The sequence below is a fragment of the Artemia sp. Qi Xiang Cuo genome, chromosome 12 (genome assembly GCF_049724085.1).
Source record: "Artemia sp. Qi Xiang Cuo chromosome 12, ASM4972408v1, whole genome shotgun sequence".
Lineage (NCBI taxonomy): Eukaryota > Metazoa > Arthropoda > Branchiopoda > Anostraca > Artemiidae > Artemia > Artemia sp. Qi Xiang Cuo.
In genome coordinates this window covers 70,899,498-70,924,355 of record NC_142805.1, presented here as the reverse complement: position 1 = coordinate 70,924,355, position 24,858 = coordinate 70,899,498, and the positions used below count along the sequence as shown (strand labels likewise).

The window sequence follows — 24,858 nt, the reverse complement described above, 5'->3', positions numbered from 1 at the left end:
AAGATATATAAAAACCCCTAACTCCTAAAAAAAGAGTCAGATTACATAAAGGATCGATGGGGTTCATTATAGATTATAAAAGGTTTAGAACTTCTAATGTTTGAAGTTGTAATCAGGGTTTACATAATCTGATTTGTCATTCCGGGTTGCAACGGTAGTCCGGGTTGCAGTGGTAGCTAGCAACCTAGTAAGAGACGATCGCGTCCAATGTTAAGAAATATAAAACCCATAACTCCTAAAAAAATTATAATAAAGAACGAACACTAGCTCATAGAAATTGAAATAATAATTAATTATAGTCCGGGTTGAAGCTTACACAAACGCATACTCATACAAACTTGGGGGGTTGCTAGCTACTGCTGCAAATCAGATCTTTTCTTACATTTAAAGTTCTACCCATAAAATCACATGACAAGTAGTAAAAACCTAACAAAAAAAGACAATTCTAAATTTTCAAGTATTTTTCTAGTTTGAATTAAATTTTTTTAAATTAATGCTCAGACACCAGAAACATTTTTACAGTTTACACAGTAACTTTAGCGATTCTGAAGATATAGCGTTATAGAGATACGCACTTTAGGAGTAACTCTAGCAAAAGCACCATAAAAATTTTTGCACTTTACACAATAACTTTAGTGATTCTGAACTGAAAACTCAAACAAAAAAAAATTGAAATTCCTCTCTACGGAAATATAGCACAACGTTATAGAGATACTCACTTTAGGAGTTGAGCCAAAAAGTTTGGTTCCAGTTGACAATTATAACTTTCCTTAGCAGATAAATTCCTAAAAAAAAGCTTCACTGTTAGTATTTTAGTAGTAGTTTAGAATATTATTTCTCAGGTACAGCCAATTGGTCACTTAAAACTGCTTTAACGATGTCTAAATGGAATAAAATAACAGTAAGGACCAAAGATTATCTCATAGTAACTGATGCAATATTTTATAATAAAGAACAACCTCTTGTCTATACTATATTTTATACTCCACTCAATTAAAGTATAGGTTAGCAATACTATAGATATCTTGGCACTGGAACATCGTAAAGAGTTGTTCTATGACTCATTTTAAAGGAAACTGATGGGGTTAGAAATGTTTTGTAATTAAAAGAAATTATTTTTAAAATAGAATCATTTTTTACCAAAAACTAAAAATTTTTTTTAATTTGCTAGAAAGAACGAGCTCTTGCCTATACTAAATCCGGGTTGCAGCGGTAGCTAGCAACCTAGTAAGAGATGATCACGTCGAATGTTAAGAAATATAAAAACCCATAACTCTTAAAAAATTTACAATAATTACATTAAAGAACGAGCTTTTGTCCATAGTAACTGAAGTATTATAAGCTATCCAAGTTGCAGCGATAGCTATTCGGGTTGCAGCGGTATTTAGCAACCTATTAAGAGACGATCACGTCCAATGTTAAGAAATATAAAAACCCCTAACTCCTAAAAAAAGAGTCAGATCAAAACAAAAAGTACCGCCTTTTCCACCGCCTTTTCCAAAACCCCTGTATAGTAAACTTTCTGTTATTTGGTTTGAGGATGACGCTCCCTCCACAGTCAATGCAAGTGTTTTAAGTGATTGTAGTTTTTATTATGGGGACGCGATCATCCCTCACTATATTACTACCACCAAAACCGAGGTTTCTCATTTAAAATCCTTACAACTTCCATTTCAAACAGTTTCATGCTGTTTCATTTTCCTTTCAGATTTCTATGCTCAAATTGCTTTTTCAATACCCACTTTTAGATAAATAATTACCATAATTTTCCACTGTAATTGCAGCTTCAGGTGGTGGGCAGTTTATCACATCATAGAGAGCTATAATATACAATTGTTTCAGCTTCATTGCATGAAAGCCATTTTGTCCCTTTTTTGCCCGTACAACACCATGATCCCTTGAAAGGTAAAAATACTTCATTCCTCCCATCATAATACCATTCTCAGAAAACTCATCTGAATCATATTTTGATACAAACGCTTTCAATTCAGCTGCTATGGCAGAAAATTCCCTAGACTTTGCCCAAACTGACCCATCAACACCAATAATAGCAGCTTCCGAAACACCTTTTGATAGCAATTGACTTTTAATATGATCAATCCAAGAATTCATCTTAATAATTATTCAATTCAATAATATATTTTCACCCCATAAACTGACGTAACGAGTCACTTGAAGCAAAACGAAAAGTATATTAATTTAAAATTTTTTAGGTATTTTTTTGGTTTGAATTAGAAAATTAACATTATTCCTCAGACACCATAAAAAGTTTTGCAGTTTGCAGTTAAATAAAATCATTTTGTTTAAAATTTTTAGATATTATTTTAGTTCCAAATGACGAATTAGATTTTGTTTATGTTAAGTAGTTATAAACTAACAAAAAACAAAATTGCTTTTAATTTTTTGATTTTTTTGTTTGAATTAAAAAATAAAAACTATTCTTCAGACATCATAAATAATTTTGTAGTTAGCAGCTAAATAAAATTATTTTATTTAAAATTTTCAGGAATTATTACATTAAAAGAAGATAATTGGAATAACAAACAGTTGCATACATTGGAATTAGTTAGCTACTTGATTGTTTGAGGTTCGTCTCTTACTATTTCAAAGAATATAATAAAGATCAAACTCTTCCCTAGACTAACTTGCATACGCAGCTTCACTATAGTTAAGATTACAGTATTTATATTTTGACATTAAAAGACGCTCACTGAAATAACAAACCATTCAATACATTGGACTTAGTTAGCTACTTGATTGTTTGAGTTTCGTCTCTTACTATTTAAAAGAAGAAAAAGCCGTAGGCTTTTTCCTGTTTGTATTTATAGTTAAAAAACGAACTCAAGTCCAAAGAAACTGAACACTGTGGTTCATTCATATTATCTTCATTATTTTAGCTGGAATGTAAATAAACAAGTTTCTTTTTTAAATTTTAAGTTGAAAAGATAGTGCTTTTAATTCAACATATTAAAAGTTCCCCCCAACGGGGAATCGAACCCCCTTCTCCCAGGTAACAAGTGGGCATACTTACCATTAGACTATCAAAGACTTATAAAACAAAAGTTACATATAAGATATGATAATAATTTTTTAATCCGGGTTACATAAAGGCTCGATCATCGAATTTTTACATTATGGATCCGGGTTGCAGCGGTAGCTAGCAACCTAGTAAGAGACGATCACGTCCAATGTTAAGAAATATAAAAACCCATAGTTCCTAACAGAGGAGTCAGATCGAAACAAAAAATACACCATTAGAACCGCCTTGTCCGAAACCCCTGTGTAGGAAACTTTCTGTTCCTTGGCTTGAACAGCAAGGGAAATATATTGGCTTGAAAATCAAGAAAAGTGGCAGCTACTACGACATTCTGCCTAAACAGGATATTTTTTTCTTTTTTTTCTCTTTTCTTTGTTTCCAGAGATAGCTTGGCACTGGAGCATCGTATATAGTTGTTCAATAGCTCATTTTAAAGGAAATTAACTGGGTTAAAAATCTATAGTAACTAAAATAAATTATTTCTAAAAGAGAATAAATTTTTCCACCAAAAACTGCATTTTCGATGTCTTTTCACACTGCAGTCTTTCAAACATAATCGCATACCAGCGGTAAGATTTGAACCCATGCCTCCGAAGAGACTGGTGGCTAACACTAGTGCCTTGGACCACTCGGCCAGGCTGCCTCTCATAAATAAATATATATGTGAATTTGGGTTGCAGCAGTAGCTAGCAACCTAGTAAGAGACGATCAGTCCAATGCTAAGAAATATAACAAAACTCCTAAAAATAGAGTCAGATCAAAACAAAAGTATATCATTAGAACTACCTTGTCTGAGACCCTACTAGATAAATAATGAATGTCATCATAGTTTTATATTAGAGCTATGACGTGAATAGAAAAACACGAAAATATATCTTTGTTTCTGATGGCGTCATGAAATAATATCATTGCGCCATGACGTCAATAAAATCATTACGCCGTGACGTCATAATTACTACTTAAGAACGACAAAGATGTAAATTCTCTCATTCTTGATTAGATGCAAACCGGATAATGGTTAGATCGAAGCAAGCTATACGCAAGTTGAAAAAACAGTACTACACAAACAACAGAGATAGTATCTTGAAAAGAAAAATGCAAAGGTATTCAACCGACCAGGCGTATCGAGAAGTAATCAAACAAAACAGCAAGATGTGTTATCACAATGATGAAGATTATAGACATGCAAAAATTGAGACAGCCAAACAAAAGTTCAAGGAGAGTTATCACAATGATGAAGATTACCGCATCAAATATAAGAAAAACCAAAAGCAAACGTATTCAACCGTCCAGGTGTATCGAGAAGTAAAAATTGAGACAGCCAAACAAAAGATCAAGGAGCGTTATCAAAATGATGAAGATTACAGAGAAGCAAGAATTGAGCAGGCTAGACAAAAGATCAAGGAGCGTTATCACAATGATAAACTTTATAGAGAAGCAGCAATTGAGCAGGCTAGACAAAAGAGCAAGGAACGGTATGATAATGATGAAGATTACCGAAAACAAACATAAGAAAAAGTTGCTACTAGAATAATGGGTAGATACTGGGGTGACAAAAGCTATAATGAAAAAATTAAATTCTCTGCGAGGTTGTACCGAAGAACGCATAAGGACAAAGGAAAAATTACATTCAGAAATACAAGATGATGGCAAAAATGCAGGCTGATCTTTGTAAATTCAGAAACATTTTAAGCATGTTTTATCGGGATCACGAAAAGTATTCAAAATTACAGATTAAAATTCTCTTTGAAAGAGCGGATGCTGTTGAAAAGTCGGCTAGAAATGCTTTGGCAAAGCTTCATAGTAATATCCAAAAGAAATATTGTCAGTTTAACGAAAAGCTTCCAAGGTATGGATTGGCAACTGCGGAACAGTTTATAGATGCAATGGAAAATGTTCGACAACACAGTTAATATACGGAGGCGTACTTCTTAGAAAATTCGTATATTAATTTTGGAAGGAGCAATTGCAGTTTATGTAGCAGCAATAAAAATATATATACAAGCATACCTATCAACAGCGAAGGAAAAGCAATGTTTTTCAATTAAGGCGAAAACGAGCCTGTTAGGGTTATTAGTAAATGTGTTTGTAAGACTAATGATTTAGAACAAATTCCTGGAACACCGACTCAAGAAAAAAGCATTTCTAACTGTGTTTAAACAGTTCTTTTAGTTCTACTGAATATTTTGCAAAAAATTCTCTGTGAGGTAGAACAAACTGTCCTGAAAAGTACGAGACAACTATTGAAAAATGCTCTAAAACTAGATCTGACAAGGAAATTATGATGGCTGAAGTCACCTATAACAATCTGAGTAAACATTCAAAACTGAAAATTGGGCAGCAGGTTACTTGGCAATGTCACCCTGATATCTGCAAGCTCTATCCGACGGATATTGAATTATGTCAAATTCTTTTTGATATCCTTGAAAATAATATAGCATTAAAATTTTCAACTGACAAAGTGGTTAATTTCTACCTTGGTGGCTTGGATTATTGTGAAATCAATTACAGGGACACAAAAAAGCATGGGCATTCGTTATACTGTATCCCAAATGAGGGATGTCAGAGCTATTTGCGTTCTCTAAGGGCACTAGCTCCACATTTTCCTGTCTTGAACTGTTTCATTAATAGCGTATATAAGGCAGTATCAAAATGTAAGATTATACAAAATATTAATCTAATAAAAGTCGAGGGCTCGTACAAGGAACTAAGTCATTACATAGAAGAAGTGTCAAGTAGACTCTGTCGTAATAATAGTCAAGACTTCATTTACAGTGATAGCAATATTAGAGTTTCTGTGGATGAAAATACAATAATAAATTATTTGGTGAGAGCCTTGATAAGGTAGCTAACATCAGGGATGTACACCCCACAATGCATTGTGACAGTTGTGAGCAGATAAAGACCAAATACCAATTGAAGAGTCTAAGATCCCTTTCAAATTAGAAAGGTTTTGATGTAATGATGGCCACGATTTTAGAACACCTACAACAGGACATACCCAAAGATGACAGAGAACAACTAATTCAATGTACAGGTTGGAAAGAGGATGTCATAGATTCATTCTTTGTCTGTGATTACTGTGCTGGGAAAATGTTGAAAAGTCAGGAGAATGTCCGATCAGTATTAAATAACCTTCATATAGACTGTACACCGGAATGTATAAAGTGTTTAAATAATTTTGAAATGGCAATGATTCGATTTGTAATGCCTTGTCTTACGATCGTCAGATTAGGGCAAGTAACTGCATTGAAGAGACCTAGAACAGAACTTGTTGACACTCTTAAGGGGAGAATAGTATCTCTACCTGTTGATATGCAAGCAAATGCAGATATTCAGCCTGAAAAACTTCTTAACATTGATAGTTTTGTAGTCATTGTCAATGGTCAGCCTAATTATAACAAGAATGTTTGGACTGCCCTAATAGATCTGAGAAAATTCCATGAAGCACTGTTTTGGTTAAGAGAGAACAACCGTCTCTATAAAACAATACGTGCATACACCCTAGAAGATTTAAATAAAATACTTGAAGCACTTCTTGCTGAAAAAGCGGTTGGTGTTGATAATTTACCTGAAATACCGGAAGCTGCAATCCTTCAGAAACTGACAGAAAGCGCAAAATCTACATTGGTTGAACATTTTTCTGTCCAGCCTCTCAATTCAGCGGTTCCAAAAGACTTCATTGAAGATTTTAAGCAGATGAAAGATAAATATAAGAGACGATCATGTCCAATATTAATCAGGGCTGCAGCGGTAGCTAGTAATCCGGGTTGCAGCGGTAGCTAGCAACCTAGTAGAAGACGATCACGTCCAATTTTAAGAAATATAAAAACCCATAGTTCCTAACAAAGGAGTCAGATAAAAACAAAAAGTACACCATTAGAGCCGCCTTTTCCGAAACCCCAGTATAGGAAACTTTCTGTCCCTTGGCTTGAACAGCAAGGGAAATAAATTGGCTTGAAAATCAAGAGAAGTGGCAGCTACTACGACATTCTGCCTAAACGGCATATTTTTTATTTTCTTTTCTTTTCCACAGATAGCTTGACACTGGAACATCGTAGATAGTTGTTCAATGGCTCATTTTAAAGGAAATTAATTGGGTTAAAAATTTATAGTAACTAAAATAAATCATTTCTAAAAGAGAATAATACAATAAAGAACGACACCTTGCCCATGTTAACTAAAACATAAATAGGGATTATGTAATTTCCAATAGTATCATGGCTGTAGAGATGGCTGAAACCTAGTTACAATAAGAAACGATCATTGGAATAACAAAAATTGCATACCTTTGGAATTAGCTAGCTACTTGATTATTTGAGACTCGTCTCTTACTATTTAAAAGAAGAAAAAGCCGTAGGCTTTTTTCATGATGTGTAATCAGTTTATTATCATAGGCAGCGCGCTAGCACTGCCTGAGTAAAGAACGATGTGGGCACAATGTGTTTTTTTCGAGTTTCAGCGATAGCTAGCAACCTAGTAAGAGACGATCACGTCCAATGTTAAGAAATATAAAAACCCATAGTTCCTAACAAAGGAGTCAGATCAAAACAAAAAGTACACCATTAGAACCGCCTTGTTCTAAACCCCTGTATAGGAAACTTTCTGTCCCTTGGCTTGAACAGCAAGGGAAATATATTGGCTTGAAAATCAAGAAAATTGACTTTAACCACGTTATTCTCCCCAAACGGGATATTTTTTTCTCTTTTCTTTTTTTCTCTTTTCCACAGATAGCTTGGCACTGGAACATCGTAGAGGGTTGTTCAATAGCTCATTTTAATATTATAATAAAGAACGACCTCTTGCCTATACTAAATTTTATACGCCACCTAATTATAGTATAGGTTAGTAATTCAACAGATGGCATGGCACTGGAACATTGTAGAGAGTTGTTCAATGGCTCATTTTAAAGGAATTAATGGGGTTAAAGACTTTTTGTAATTAAAACAAATTATTTTTATTACATTAAGAAATTTTAATTATATTCCTTAAGAAATTACAGTAAAGAACAAACTTCCAGCCCATAGTAACTAAAACAAGATTATAATTAATATTTAATATTGATCAATGATGTCACAATCGTAGGTTGTAGCCAGATCGTCTCTTACTATTCCAACTAAGAAAAAGCCATATACTTTTTCCTGTTTGTATTTAGTATGGTACAATAAAGAAAGAACTCTAGCCTATATTTTATATTAAAGTTATATCAAATTACAGAAAGGACCAATATAGTTCATCATAAATGGTATTTGTCAATGAGGTTTTTTCAAATATAATTATCCATTATTATGTAAAATGCAGTAATGTTATGGGGTTTTAAGAAAGAATTTATTTGTTAACTGAAACTAGAATAATTCCTGAAAATTTTAAATATAACTTACATGAAGGACCGATATACTTCATCATAAATGGTGTTTGTCAATACCGTTTCATTTTATATAATTATCCATTATTATGTAATTTGTAGGAGCTATGGGTTTTTATATTTCTTAACATTGGACGTGATCGTCTCTTACTAGGTTGCTAGCTACCGCTGCAACCCGGATATTTATTGTAAAATATAGGCGTGAAATCATTCTTTACTGCAATGCTAGCTACTGCTGCAACCCGGACACTGTGAATCAGTTACCACTTGGGTTTCCTTTTATGCTATATCATTACAAACAGGAAAAAGCCTACGGCTTTTTCTTCTTTGAAATAGTAAGAGACGAACCTCAATTAACTACCCCTGGAACCACCATTTATCAGTTACTATGGATGAGAGATCGTTCTTTACTGTAAATCTTAAGGAACATAATAAAAATTTCTTAATGTAATAAAAATAATTTGTTTTAATTACAAGAAGTTTTTAACCCCATTAATTTTCTTAAAAATGAGCCATTGAACAACTCTCTACGATGTTCCAGTGCCAACCTATCTGTTGAATTACTAACCTAAACTATAATTAAGTGGCGTATAAAATTTAGTATAGGCAAGAAGTCGTTCTTTATTATAAAACCCGGATTATGTAATAGCCGTTGATAGCTACCACTGCAACCTAGATATTCTTATTTCTGCTACTATGGGCTAAGGCTCGTTCTTTCATGTAAAACTAGCAAAACATTTTTAAGCCTGATGAAGATTTAACTAATGTGTCAAAAGTAAGGTTGCAAGTCGAAAATTTTTAACTCTATAATCTTCGAACATTTGAACCTTTTATAATTTATAATGATGTATAATATAAATACTGTAATCTTAACTATAGTGAAGTTTCGTATGCAAGTTAGTATAGGGAAGAGTTCGATCTTTATTATAACAATTGAACAACATTCTACGATGTTCCAGTGCCAAGCTATCTGTGGAAAAGAAGAAATAAAAAAGAAAAAAAATATCCCGTTTGGGGAGAATAACGTGGTTAAAGTCAATTTTCTTGATTTTCAAGCCAATATATTTCCCTTGCTTTTCAAGCCAAATAACAGAAAATTTACTATCCAGGGTTTCGGACAAGGCGGTTCTAATGGTGTACTTTTTGTTTTGATTTGACTCTTTTTCTAGGAGTTAGAGGTTTTTATATTTCTTAACATTGCACGTGATCGTCTCTTACTAGGTTGCTAGCTACCACAGCAACCCAGATCCTAGCAACAGCTGAGGCGAAAAAAAGGCGGAAGAGAAAAAAGATGCCATTTGTGGAGAATATCGTGGTTAAAGTCAATTTTCTTGATTTTCAAGCTAATATATTTTTCTTTGTTATTCAAGCTAAAGGACGGTAAGTTTGCTATATAGAAGTTTTGGACAAGGCGGCTCTAATAGTGTAGTTTTGTTTTGATCTGAATCCTTTTTCAGGAGTTATGGGTTACTTTAGTTTTTACTATGGGGAGTGATCATCTCTTACTAGGTTGCTAGCTACCGCTGCATCCCAGATCTAGTAAATTTATCATTTACTGTATGCAACAATTTTAATAACATTGGAAATTATGTACATTACTTTATCATTAACTATATTTAAGTTGAGTATCAAATCTAGTATAGGCAAGAGTTCATTCTTTATTCTTAAAGTTTTAGTTACTATTTGCCGTGGTTTGTTCTTTACTAGGTTTCAGTTATATCCGATGAGATTTATGCTATAAGATATCATAAAACAATTAATTAGCTTTTTACACATATCTCATATGGTCTAGTGATTTAGGATAGTTGGCTTTCAACCAATTGGCTTGGGTTCGAATCCCGGGATGTTCCAGTGCGAAAATATCAGTAGAAAAGAAGAAAGAAAAAAAAATATCCCGTTTAGGCAGAATCTCGTAGCAGCTACCACTTTTCTTGATTTTCGAGCCAATATATTTCCCATGCTGTTCAAGCCAAGGGACAGAAAGTTTCCTATACAGAGGTTTCAAACAAGGCGGTTATAATGGTGTACTTTTTGTTTTGATCTGATTCCTCTGTTAGGAAATATGGGTTTTTATATTTCTAAACATTGGACGTGATCGTCTCTTACTAGGTTGCTAGCTACCGCTGCAACCCGGATATGCAGAATATCTACTTGACAGACACAAATTATGATGAAGTACATCGATTATTTATGTGTTTTTTGTTTTGATCTGACCTTTTTTAGGAGTTATGGGTTTTTATATATCTTAACATTAGACGTGATCGTCTCTTACTAGGTTGCTAGCTACCGCTTCAACCCCGATTGCTAGCTACCGCTTCATCCCGGATATCTTAAATTAAAAGTTTAAAAAAGAAATTCATTTTAGCTACCTCCTAGATAAAATAATGAAGAAAATATGAATGAACCATAGGACATCAGGTAGCAAAATCAGTCAGAAATGGTATTACACCCACGAGAAGCAACTTTTCAAAATTACTCTTGTTATAATATTTATATTATACTTTTCAGTTAGTAAAGCCTGAAGGTCGTTCTTTATTATAAAAAATTAAAACAAAACGAAACCAAAGTAAAAAAAGGAAAACACTTTACATTTAATCTTTTTCTCTTCTCTAACGTTAGTAAGTTCAAAATTGGTGACACGAATGAAAATCAATATGTATTAAACTATCAATCTACTTTCCAGTTAGTTCTTTTCGGTTATCTCAGTTATTCTGATAATTTTCTCTGTTTTTGGGGATGTTATGTCAAATAAAACATATGGGTATACATAAAAAATTTGTCATTAATCTGAAAATGACGTCATTGTCTTCATAAGACAGAGTTAGATAATAAGAAAAAAATTACATTAATATTTATTATTTTATTTCACGGAAATTATATGAACATATATAATAAAACAAAAGTTAAAATACAAAACCGTAGAAAAAAAAATAGATTATTTTTTTAAAATAAAACCGCACAAAATATTCCCAATTAACAAAAAAAATTAATTATTTTTTTTTAGAATCTTTTTACCATTCATTTATTGAGTGGAAGGAATAAATCTGAAACGGAGTAAACCAATGATCTAACTATAGGACTACGGTGCGAGTTACTAATTAACGTTGTTTATTTATTTATTTTAATATGGGTTGATTGTTTATATATTTAATTTTATATAAAAACTTAATTTGTTAAATTTTTTAATGACAAAAAAGACAGAAAAAAAAACCGGATTCAGCACAGAATTATTTCCATATTCTTTATTTTTATTAATGTTACCAATTTGAATCTACTTAATAAATAAATATTAAATTACAAAAAAACCGTAAATAATTAGATGTTTTTAGTCAGAAGAACTATAAAAAAACATACAATGTAAACAAACACAATGGAACTATTACCATATGGATTTTTGTTTATGGTTTTATATCTGAAAAAAAAAATCATTACTTAATATTGATTTTTTTTAAACTATCTAATTTATACTTCAGAGATATGAAAAATATGCATAAACGAATATACGTATTACTTCCCGTGTTTGGAGCTGAAGAAAGAGATAATTAGGAGGATTTTTCTATTGTATTAAGCGTAGATTTCTTAAATATTAAATATATGAGCGTCTATTTAATTATATGTCAATGTTAGTTTAATTTTGATTATAATTACAGACACTCTTTCTAGAACGTGTAAGATATTTTCCAACCAGACTAATGTCCAATCGAATTTAATTAAAATTATCTATTTAAGGTATCTTTATATATCAATTTTTTTCTAGTTTTAGATTATGTATACTAACACGACTTAATTACACTAAAGTTCTGTTTGTCTACACAGCAGCCGATTGTTTTGCCCACTGAACCACATCGTCTAAATAAGATAAATCAATCTTTTTCATCAACCTTGATTCATCGCCTCACTGAGTCCTCCAGCAGCCTGGAACGAACGACGTTCTTACTGTCTGGAGGTTAGTTTCGTACATCGAGACGAATGCCCCAATAATTATATGAGTGATGTGTTTAACTTAGACCCTCCCTCCTAGAGTTTGGATTGGTTGTAATGCTTTCCTGTAGCTATTATTTATTGCTAGTTTATTTAGCGATACTTGAAAGTAATTAGATAGAATAATTTTGGATTTCTATTTCAATAACACAGAGAATCTATCAAAGATGGAATCTCAATAAAAATAGAGATTAAAAATATCTTTTTAGTGTTTTGTTCAATTTGTCTTTTCAAACCTTCTGGGCGATAGTAATTACAAATAGCGTATTTTGATATTTTAATATCTTCTCCTCAAGTTCTTCATTCACTACCAAAAGGTTTATTTTTTAAAATTTAATTTATTTATGCTACGAGAATATTTTCTATCTAACTAAAAGTTATTGAAATATTATTACATTACAAAATTTAACGAAAATACTTTAAAAATACGCCACATTCTTGACACGAACCAAGAACCTTAGGACTTACGTATTTGCTTTACAGCCTAACGCTCCTAATCAAGAAAAGTGGCAGCTAATACAACATTCTGCCTAAACGGGATATTTTTTTTCCACAGATAGCTTGGCACTGGAACATCGTAGAGAGTTGTTCAATGGCTCATTTTAAAGGAAATTAATTGGGTTAAAAACCTTTTGTAACTAAAATAAATTATTTCTAAAAGAGAATAAATTTTTCCACCAAAAACTGCATTTTTGATGTCTTTTCACACTGCAGTCTTTCAAACATTACATTATTATAATAAAGAACGACCTCTTTCCTATACTAAATTTTATAGGCCGCTTAACTATAGCTTAGGCTAGTACAGTTATTATATTTAAGGCCAATATATTGAAAATTTTCCACTAAAAGACGGTCATTGGAATAAAAACCCAATACATACATTTGATTTAGTTAGCTACTTGATTGTTTGAGGCTAGTCTCTTACTATTTCAAATAAGAAAAAGTCGTAGGCTTTTTCCTGTTTGTAATCAATTAGAAAGAGTTCTACCTTTAATGTAATTTATAATAAAGAACGACCTCTTGCCTATAAAAAATTTTATTCGCCACTTATTTATAGTATAGGTTAGTAATTCAACAGATAGATTGGTACTGGAACATCGTAGAGAATTGTTCAATGGCTCGTTTAAAAAGGAAATTCATGGGTTTAGAACTTCTTCTAATTAAAATCTCTATATATATATATATATATATATATATATATATATATATATATATATATATATATATATATATATATATATATATATATATATATATATATATATATATATATATATATATATATATATATATATATATATATATATATATATATATATATATATATATATATATATATATATATATATATATATATATATATATATATATATATATATATATATATATATATATATATATATATATATATATATATATATATATATATATATATATATATATATATATATATATATATATATATATATATATATATATATATATATATATATATATATATATATATATATATATATATATATATATATATATATATATATATATATATATATATATATATATATATATATATATATATATATATATATATATATATATATATATATATATATATATATATATATATATATATGTGCAAACAGCAATAGCTCAGGTGGTAAGGAGCGTTAAAACAATAAGCAAATACATAAGGCCTAAGGTCCCTGGTCTCGATTCCAGGTTGCGGTATGATTTTTTAAAGTATTTTCGTAACTTTTTGTCTTGTCAGACTATTACAATCAAGTGGTTTTAGATAATAAATATTATATTATAAGAAATAAATTAAATTTTAAAAAAGAAACAGGTATGAAGTGAATGTATCATTTGAGGATAAAATATAACAATAGCAACATACGACATGAGTCATTAATAAAGCAAATATGTGTTGAAAATAGAGATTGAATACAACAACCAATAGCTACTTATAATAGCTAAATTTATCTATTCTAATTAAATTATATTGGCTGTAGATGCTGATAATAGAAATCCATATTTATTCAAGCGCATGACTTTCATTTCACAATCCATCAACGAACTATTTCACAAAGCTCAAGGACAGCAGTACACAAGAGACATACGATAGGATGGAGGGTCTCAGGTCCACCCGTCCTCAAATCCTTAGTTTTGCATACGTATCTAGGTGCTAACCTTAAATCCTGAAAGTCAGCAAGTCTGGCGTGCATGGCTGCCGTAGGCCTCATGGAGGATATGAAGCCCTTTGGTTGCAAAATTTATAGGTATCTGCTTGATTATATGGGGTTCAGTGGGCAAAACCAGCTGCCGCAGTGTAGACGCAAAGAAATTTATTGTCAAGAAGACTTGTTAGTCTATATAATAGAAAACAGGAAAAAAAATTCGAAATTTAAAGATAAATTCAATCGATTATTATCATTACATTCGAACGAACATCACCCTTTTGTGCAAAAATCGGACACGGTATAGAAAGCTTGTATGTTCTGAGCCTCAAAAGTAAACAAACATTGATCTATCATTAAAGAGAAACTCATATATTTAATATTTATGAACTCTAAGCATCATAAGATAGTCAAATAATCCTACAGCTCAAATTCTACAGCTACATCAAAGGGGAGAAATCCTTATAGTATTGGATTTCTCATTTTCATATCTATGCATTCACAATTCTAGCTTATAAAATCAATATCTCTTAAAGAATAATTTTTTTTCCTAGAGAACAACATAAAACACCCTAAATATTGGAAGATGACTATGTTTTGTGTTTCAAGTTTACGTTTTTTACTTGTGCATAGGCAACACCTCAGCTAATTTTTCTAAGTTTTTTTTTTAATGGAATTTTTATTTATTCATTATTTTCTAAGAGGTAAATGGAATAATAATAAAAAAAATTGTAATAATTATGTTATTACGACTGTTTTTTTTTCTATATTTTGTGTCATTAAACTTTTTCAAAACAGAAGCTTTTAATTAAAATTAAATATCTACACTATAACAAAATATTAACAGCAATAAATTAAATAATTTATGTAGGACCTAGACAAGGATTCCTCGTTTTAGATCATTGGATTACTCCTTCCCAGATCTACATTATATTGCCAATTTTTATAAAAAAAAAAATTATAGATTTTTTTGTTTCATGTTTACTTTTTTTTGCTTTTTAATAGGAAAAACATCAGCTATTTTTTTTTTTCTACGGTTTTTGTTATTTCACTTTTGTTTTCTGATCTCTTGGCTTAGAATGGCATGGAAAAATCAGCAGAAATATGCAAAAAATTTTTTCTGAATCGCTCACTATGTATTCTGAAGCCAAGGACTTAAGTCTAATTTTACTGAAAAATTTTTTATGTAGACCCAGCTTTTTTATTATAAAGAACATCCCCAAAAAGAGAGAAAATAATCATAATAAACATGAGTTATGACAATAAAGCCTGGAAATCCTCTAGTCCTTGTACTCTATTTTGAGGTTAATTCGTGTAACACCGGTTTTAATTAATAAAGTGCGATACTAGAAAAATATTAATGGGCAATTGTTGTAATTTGTCTACTTTGGTTTCGTTTTGTTTTAATTTTATATAATAAAGAACGACCTTCAGGCTTTACTAACTGAAAAGTATAATATAAATATTATAACAAGAGTAATTTTGAAAGTTGCTTCTGTGGGTGTAATACCATTTCTGACTGATTTTGCTACCTGATGTCCTATGGTTCATTCATATTTTCTTCATTATTTTATCTGGAGGTGGCTAAAATGAATTTCTTTTTTAAACTTTTAATTGAAGATATCCGGGATGAAGCGGTAGCTAGCAATCCCGGGTTGAAGCGGTAACTAGCAACCTAGTAGAAGACGATCACGTCTAATGTTAAGATATATAAAAACCCATAACTCCTAAAAAAGGTCAGATCAAAACAAAAAACACATAAATAATCGATGTACTTCATCATAATTTGTGTCTGTTAAGTAGATATTCTGCATATCCGGGTTGCAGCGGTAGCTAGCAACCTAGTAAGAGACGATCACGTCCAATGTTCAGAAATATAAAAACCCATAGTTCCTAACAGAGAAGTCAGCTCAAAACAAAAAGTACACCATTATAACCGCCTTGTTTGAAACCCCTGTATAGGAAACTTTCTGTCCCTTGGCTTGAACAGCATGGGAAATATATTGGCTCGAAAATCAAGAAAAGTGGTAGCTGCTACGAGATTCTGCCTAAACGGGATATTTTTTTTCTTTCTTCTTTTCTACAGATATTTTCGCACTGGAACATCCCGGGATTCAAACTTAAGCCAATTGGTTGAAAGCCAACTATCCTAAATCACTAGACCATATGAGATATGTGTAAAAAGCTAATTAATTGTTTTATGATATCTTATAGCATAAATCTCATCGGATATAACTGAAACCTAGTAAAGAACAAACCACGGCAAATAGTAACTAAAACTTTAAGAATAAAGAATGAACTCTTGCCTATACTAGATTTGATACTCAACTTAAATATAGTTAATGATAAAGTAATGTACATAATTTCCAATGTTATTAAAATTGTTGCATACAGTAAATGATAAATTTACTAGATCTGGGATGCAGCGGTAGCTAGCAACCTAGTAAGAGATGATCACTCCCCATAGTAAAAACTAAAGTAACCCATAACTCCTGAAAAAGGATTCAGATCAAAACAAAACTACACTATTAGAGCCGCCTTGTCCAAAACTTCTATATAGCAAACTTACCGTCCTTTGGCTTGAATAACAAAGAAAATATATTAGCTTGAAAATCAAGAAAATTGACTTTAACCACGATATTCTCCACAAATGGCATCTTTTTTTCTTCCGCTTTTTTTTCGCCTCAGCTGGCTGGGGATCTGGGTTGCTGTGGTAGCTAGCAACCTAGTAAGAGACGATCACGTGCAATGTTAAGAAATATAAAAACCTCTAACTCCTAGAAAAAGAGTCAAATCAAAACAAAAAGTACACCATTAGAACCGCCTTGTCCGAAACCCTGGATAGTAAATTTTCTGTTATTTGGCTTGAAAAGCAAGGGAAATATATTGGCTTGAAAATCAAGAAAATTGACTTTAACCACGTTATTCTCCCCAAACGGGATATTTTTTTTCTTTTTTTATTTCTTCTTTTCCACAGATAGCTTGGCACTGGAACATCGTAGAATGTTGTTCAATTGTTATAATAAAGATCGAACTCTTCCCTATACTAACTTGCATACGAAACTTCACTATAGTTAAGATTACAGTATTTATATTATACATCATTATAAATTATAAAAGGTTCAAATGTTCGAAGATTATAGAGTTAAAAATTTTCGACTTGCAACCTTACTTTTGACACATTAGTTAAATCTTCATCAGGCTTAAAAATGTTTTGCTAGTTTTACATGAAAGAACGAGCCTTAGCCCATAGTAGCAGAAATAAGAATATCTAGGTTGCAGCGGTAGCTAGCAACCTATTACATAATCCGGGTTTTATAATAAAGATCGACTTCTTCCCTATACTAAATTTTATATGCCACTTAATTATAGTTTAGGTTAGTAATTCAACGAGATGAGGTTGGCACTGGAACATCGTAGAGAGTTGTTCAATGGCTCATTTTTAAGAAAATTAATGGGGTTAAAACTTTCTTGTAATTAAAACAAATTATTTTTATTACATTAAGAAATTTTTATTATGTTCCTTAAGATTTACAGTAAAGAACGATCTCTCATCCATAGTAACTGATAAATGGTGGTTCCAGGGGTAGTTAATTGAGGTTTCGTCTCTTACTATTTCAAAGAAGAAAAGCCGTAGGCTTTTTCCTGTTTGTAATGATATAGCATAAAAGGAAACCCAAGTGGTAACTGATTCACAGTGTCGGGTTGCAGCAGTAGCTAGCATTGCAGTAAAGAATGATTTCACGCCTATATTTTACAATAAATATCCGGGTTGCAGCGGTAGCTAGCAACCTAGTAAGAGACGATCACGTCCAATGTTAAGAAATATAAAAATCCATAGCTCCTAACAAAGGAGTCAGATCCGGGTTGCAGCGGTAGCTAGCAACATAGTAAGAGACGATCACGTTCATGTTAAGAAATGTAAAAACCCATAGCTCCTAACAAAGGAGTCAGATCAAAACAAAAAGTACACCATTAGAACCGCCTTGTCCGAAACCCCTATATAATAAACTTTCTGTTCCTTGGCTTGAACAGCAAGGGAAATACTTTGGCTTGAAAATCAAGAAAATTGACTTTATCCACGTTATTCTCCCCAAACGGGTTATTTTTTTTTCTTTTTTTTTCTTTTCCACAGATAGCTTGGCACTGGAACATCGTAGAGGGTTGTTCAATAGCTCATTTTAAAGGAAATTGATTGGGTTAAAAATCTACAGTAACTAAAATAAATTATTTCTAAAAGAGAATAAATTTTTCCACCAAAAACTGCATTTTTGATGTCTTTTCACACTGTAGTCTTTCAAACATAATCGTATATCCAGCGGTAAGATTTGAACCCACGCCTCCGAAGAAACTGGTGGCTAACACCAGTGTCTTGGACCACTCGGCCAGGCTGCCTCTCAGAAATAAATATATATGTGAATTTGGGTTGCAGCATTAGCTAGCAAACCTAGTAAGAGACAATCAGTCCCATGCTAAGAAATATAACAAAACTCCTAAAAATATAGTAAGATCAAAACGAAAGTACATCATTGAAACTACCTTTTCTGAAACCCTACTAGATAAATAATGAATGTCGTCATAGCTTTATATTAGATTAGAGCTATGACGTGAATAGAAAAACACGAAATTATATTGTTGTTTCTGATGACGTCATGAAATAATATCATTGCGCCATGTTATAATAAAGATCGAACTCTTCCCTATACTAACTTGCATACGCAACTTCACTATAGTTAAGATTACAGTATTTATATTATACATCATTATAAATTATAAAAGGTTCAAATGTTCGAAGATTATAGAGTTAAAAATTTTCGACTTGCAACCTTACTTTTGACACATTAGTTAAATCTTCATCAGGCTTAAAAATGTTTTGCTAGTTTTACATGAAATACAATAAAGAACGACAACTAGCCCATGTTAACTGAAACAATTAACTGAATCCGGGTTGCAGCGGTAGCTAGTAACTTAGTAAGAGACGATCACGTCCAATGTTAAGAAATATAAAAACCCCTAGTTCCTGAGAAAAGAGTCAGATCAAAACAAATCCGGGTTGCAGCGGTAGCTAGCAACCTAGTAAGAGACGATCACGTCCAATGTTAAGAAATATAAAAACCCATAGTTCCTAAAAAAGGAGTCAGATCAAATTCAAAAGTACACCATTAGAACCGCCTTGTCCGAAACCTCTGTATAGGAAACTTTCAGTCCCTTTGCTTGAACATTACATTAAAGAGCGAACTATGGTCTATAGTAACTGGAATCTGGGTTGCAACGGTAGCTAGCAACCTAGTAAGAGTTACATTAAAAGACGATTATCCGGGTTGCAGTGGTAGCTAGCATCCGGGTTCTAGCGGTAGCTATATTGGACTTAGTTAGCTACTTGATTGTTTGAGTTTCGTCTCTTACTATTTAAAAGAAGAAAAAGCCGTAGGCTTTTTCCTTTTTGTATTTATAGTTAAAAAACAAACTCAAGTCAAAAGAAACTGAACCCTGTGGTTCACTCATATTATCTTCATTATTTTAGCTAGAATGTAAATAAACAAGTTTCTTTTTTAAATTTTAAATTGAAAAGATAGTGCTTTTAATTCAACATATTAAAAGTTCTCCCCGACGAGAAATTGAGCCCCCCTCTCCCAGGTAGCAAGTGGGCATGCTTACCATTAGATTATCGAAGACTTATAAAATAAAAGTTACATATAAGATATGATAATAATTTTTTAATCCGGGTTGCAGCGGTAGCTAGCAACCTAGTAAGAGATCCGGGTTGCAGCGGTAGCTAGCAACCTAGTAAGAGACGATCACGTCCAATGTTAAGAAATATAAAAACCCCTAACTCCTAAAATAGAATCAAAAGTACACCACTAGAACCACCTTGTCCAAAACCCCTATAAAGGAAACTTACCGCCCTTTGGCTTGAATAACAAAGAAAATATATTGGCTTGAAAATCAAGAAAATTGACTTTAACCACGTTATTCTCCACAAACGGGATATTTTTTTCTTTCCGCTTGATTTTTCTTCTCAGCTAGCTGGGCATTGGAAAATCATAGAGAGCGGTATAATAGCTCATTTTAAAGGAAATTGCTACATCTAGTGCCTTTTGTAATTAAAAATTAAATACTTTTTAAAGTAGAATCAATTTTGTCAAAAAAATTTCATTTTTGGTGTATTTTCATGCTGCAGCCTTTTCAAAGATATTTGAATTTTGAAGCAATCAAACAGTTCTTGGTAATGAACTCTATAGTAATAATAGCTACTTGTCTCAATAGTAACCGAAACTCCTGGAACCCAAATTTTCTTTTTTGGCTTTATCGCTAAGATTATTACGTAAGCTGCAAAAATATTTATGATGCCTAATCAGTGATAGTATTATAATAAAGAACAAATATAAAGTTGTAAGGGTAAAAAGTGATTAAATTTTCTCGTATTATATTATAATTTATAACGTAAAAAGTTAATGGAATATTTATACACGTTATCTTTCAACAAGAATCAGGGTTGCAGCGGAAGCTAGCAACCTGGTAAGAGACGATCACGTCCAATGTTAAGAAATACAAAAACCCATAGTTCCTAAAAAAGGAGTCAGATCAAAACAAAAAGTACACCATTAGAACCGTTTTGTCCGAAACCCCTGTATAGGAAACTTTCTGTCCCTTGGCTTGAACAGCAAGGGAAGTATACTGGCTTGAAAATCAAGAAAAGTGGCAGCTACTACAACATTCTGCCTAAACGGGATATTATTTTTTCTTTTTTTTCTTGTTTTCCACAGATAGTTTGGCACTGGAACATCGTATTACATAAAGGCTCGATCATCGAATTTAAGCTGAAACTAAGTAAAGGACAATTATGCCTCCATATATTCACAGTGATGTATTACATTAAAAGACGATCACTGAAATAGCAAACCATTCCATATATTGGATTTAGCTACTTGATTGTTTGAGTTTCGTCTCTTACTATTTAAAGGAAGAAAAAGCCGTAGGCTTTTTCCTGTTTTAACATTAAAAGACGATCATTGGAGTAGCATAACACTGCATACATTGGACTTAATTAGCTAGTTGATTGCTTGAGGTTCGTCTTTTACTATTTCAAAGAAGAAAAAGCCGTAGGCTTTTTCCTGTTTGTAATGATATAGCATAAAACGGAACCCAAGTTGTAACGGACGTTATCCTGGTTGTTATGGTAAAGAATATAATAAGGAACGAACTCTTGTCTGTACTAACTTTGATAGGTAATCCGGGTTGCATCGGTAGCTAGCAACCTAGTAAGAGACGATCACGTCCAATGTTAAGAAATTATAATAAAGAGCGACCTCTTGCCTATACTAAATTTTATACGCCACTTTTATAATAAAGAACGATCTCTTGCCTATACTAAATTTTATACGCAACTTATTTATAGTATATCCGGGTTGCAGCGGTAGCTAGCAACCTAGTAAGAGACGATCACCTCCAATGTTAAGAAATATAAAAACCCATAGCTCCTGAAAAGGAGTCAGATCAGAAACAAAAAGTACACCATTAGAACCGCCTTGTCCGAAACCCCTGTATAGGAAACTTTCTGTCCCTTGGCTTGAACAGCAAGGGAAATATATTGGCTTGAAAATCAAAGAAAATTGACTTCTAACCACGTTATTCTCCACAAACGGGATATTTTTTTCTTTCCGCTTTTCTTTCTGCTCAGCTAGCTGGGCACTGGAAAATCATAGAGAGCTGTATAATAGCTCATTTTAAAGGAAATTGCAACATCTAGTCACTTTTGTATTTTAAAAATAAAATACTTTTTAAAGTAGAATCAATTTTGTCAAAAAAATTGCATTTTTGATGACATTTTCATACTGCAGTCTTTTCAAAAGATATTTGAATTTTGAAGCAATAATATTATAATAAGGCCAAAAACAAAATCGTCGACTTGCAACCTTACTTTTTGACACATTAGTTAAATCTTCATCAGGCTTAAAAATGATTTGCTAGTTTTACATGAAAGAACGAACCTTAGTCCATATACAATAAAAAACGACACCTTGCCCATGTTAAACTACAAACATAAATAGGGATTATGTAATTTCCAATAGTATCATGGCTGTAGAGATGGCTGAAACCTAGTTACGGCCAAAAACGATCATTGGAATAACAAAAATTGCATACCTTTGGAGATTGGCTAGCTACTTGATTGTTTGCAGGGGCCTAAATCGTCTTACTACAACTAAAGAAGAAAAAGCCGTAGGCTTTTTCCTGTGTGTAATCAGTTTATTATCATAGGCAGCGCGCTAGCACTGCCTGAGTAAAGAACGATGTGGGCACAATGTGTTTTTTTTTCGGGTTGCAGCGATAGCTAGCAACCTAGTAAGAGACGATCACGTCCAATGTTAAGAAATATAAAAACCCATAGTTCCTAAAAAAGAAGTCAGATCAAAATACAATAAAGAACGACACCTTGCCCATGTTAACTAAAACATAAATAGGGATTATATAATTTCCAATAGTATCATGGCTGTAGAGATGGCTGAAACCTAGTTACAATAAAAAACGATCATTGGAATAACAAAAATTGAATACCTTTGGAATTAGCTAGCTACTTGATTATTTGAGACTCGTCTCTTACTATTTAAAAGAAGAATTACAATAAAGAACGACATCTAGCCCATGTTAACTGAAACAATTAACTGAATCCGGGTTGCAGCGGTAGCTAGCAACCTAGTAAGAGACGATCACGTCCAATGTTAAAAAATATAAAAACCCATAGTTCCTAAGAAAAGAGTCAGATCAAAACACAAATCCTGGGTGCAGCGGTAGCTAGCAGCCTAGTAAGAGACGATCACGTCCAATGTTAAGAAATATAAAAACCCATAGTTCCTAAAAAAGGACTCAGATCAAATTCAAAAGTACACCATTAGAACCACCTTGTCCGAAACCCCTGTATAGGAAACTTTCAGTCCCTTGGCTTGAACATTACATTAAAGAGCGAACTATGGTCTATAGTAACTGGAATCTGGGTTGCAGCGGTAGCTAGCAACCTAGTAAGAGTTACATTAAAAGACGATTATCCGGGTTGCAGCGGTAGCTAAAATCCGGGTTCTAGCGGTAGCTATATTGGACTTAGTTAGCTACTTGATTGTTTGAGTTTCGTCTCTTACTATTTAAAAGAAGAAAAAGCCGTAGGCTTTTTCCTTTTTGTATTTATAGTTAAAAAACGATCTCAAGTCAAAAGAAACTGAACCCTGTGGTTCATTCATATTATCTTCATTATTTTAGCTAGAATGTAAATAAACAAGTTTCTTTTTTAAATTTTAAATTGAAAAGATAGTGCTTTTAATTCAACATATTAAAAATTCTCCCCGACGAGGAATCGAGCCCCCCTCTCCCAGGTAACAAGTGGGCATGCTTACCATTAGACTATCGAAGATTTATAAAATAAAAGTTACATACAAGATATAATAATAATTTTTTAATCCGGCTTGCAGCGGTAGTTAGCAACCTAGTAAGAGACGATCATCCGGGTAGCAGCGGTAGCTAGAAACCTAGTAAGAGACGATCACGTCCAATGTTAAGAAATATAAAAAATCCTAACTTCTAAAAAGAATCAGATCAAACCAAAAAGTACACCACTAGAACCACCTTGTCCGAAACCCCTATAAAGGAAAGTTACCGCCCTTTGGCTTGAATAACAAAGAAAATATATTGGCTTGAAAACCAAGAAAATTTACTTTAACCACGTTATTCTCCACAAACGGGATATTTTTTTCTTTCTTCTTTTCCACAGATTGGTTGGCACTGGAACATCGTAGAGAGTTGTTCAATGGCTCATTTTAAAGGAAATCTCTAGATCTAGCGCCTTTTGCACTTAATTTTTTTTTATCCGGGTTGCAGCGGTAGCTAGCAACCTAGTAAGAGACGATCACCTCCAATGTTAAGAAATATAAAACCCCCCCACTCCTAAAAAATAGTCAGATCAAAACAAAAAGCACACCATTAGAGCTGCCTTGTCCGAAACCTCTATAAAGGAAACTTATCTTCCTTTGGCTTGAATAACATACAGTAAAGAACGATCTCTCTCCCATAGTAACTGATATGTTACATTAAAAGAAGATCATTGGAATAAAAAGTTATTGCATGCATTGGACTTAGTTAGCTACTTGATCGTTTGAGGTTCGTCTCTTACTATTTCAAAGAAGAAAAAGCCGTAGGCTTTTTCCTGTTTGTAATATTCTCCTGTTTGTTATCAGGGCTGCAGCGGTATTACATAAAGGACTGATATAATCCGGGTTGCGGCGGTATTACAATAAAGAACGACTTCTTGCCTA

The 24,858-nt window shown here is 32.4% G+C and overlaps 1 pseudogene; it reads right to left on the bottom strand.

Moving 5' to 3' along the window:
• Positions 1-1,731: 1,731 nt before the first annotated feature.
• LOC148946459 (profilin pseudogene) lies at positions 1,732-2,112 on the bottom strand (annotated as a pseudogene).
• Positions 2,113-24,858: the final 22,746 nt, after the last annotated feature.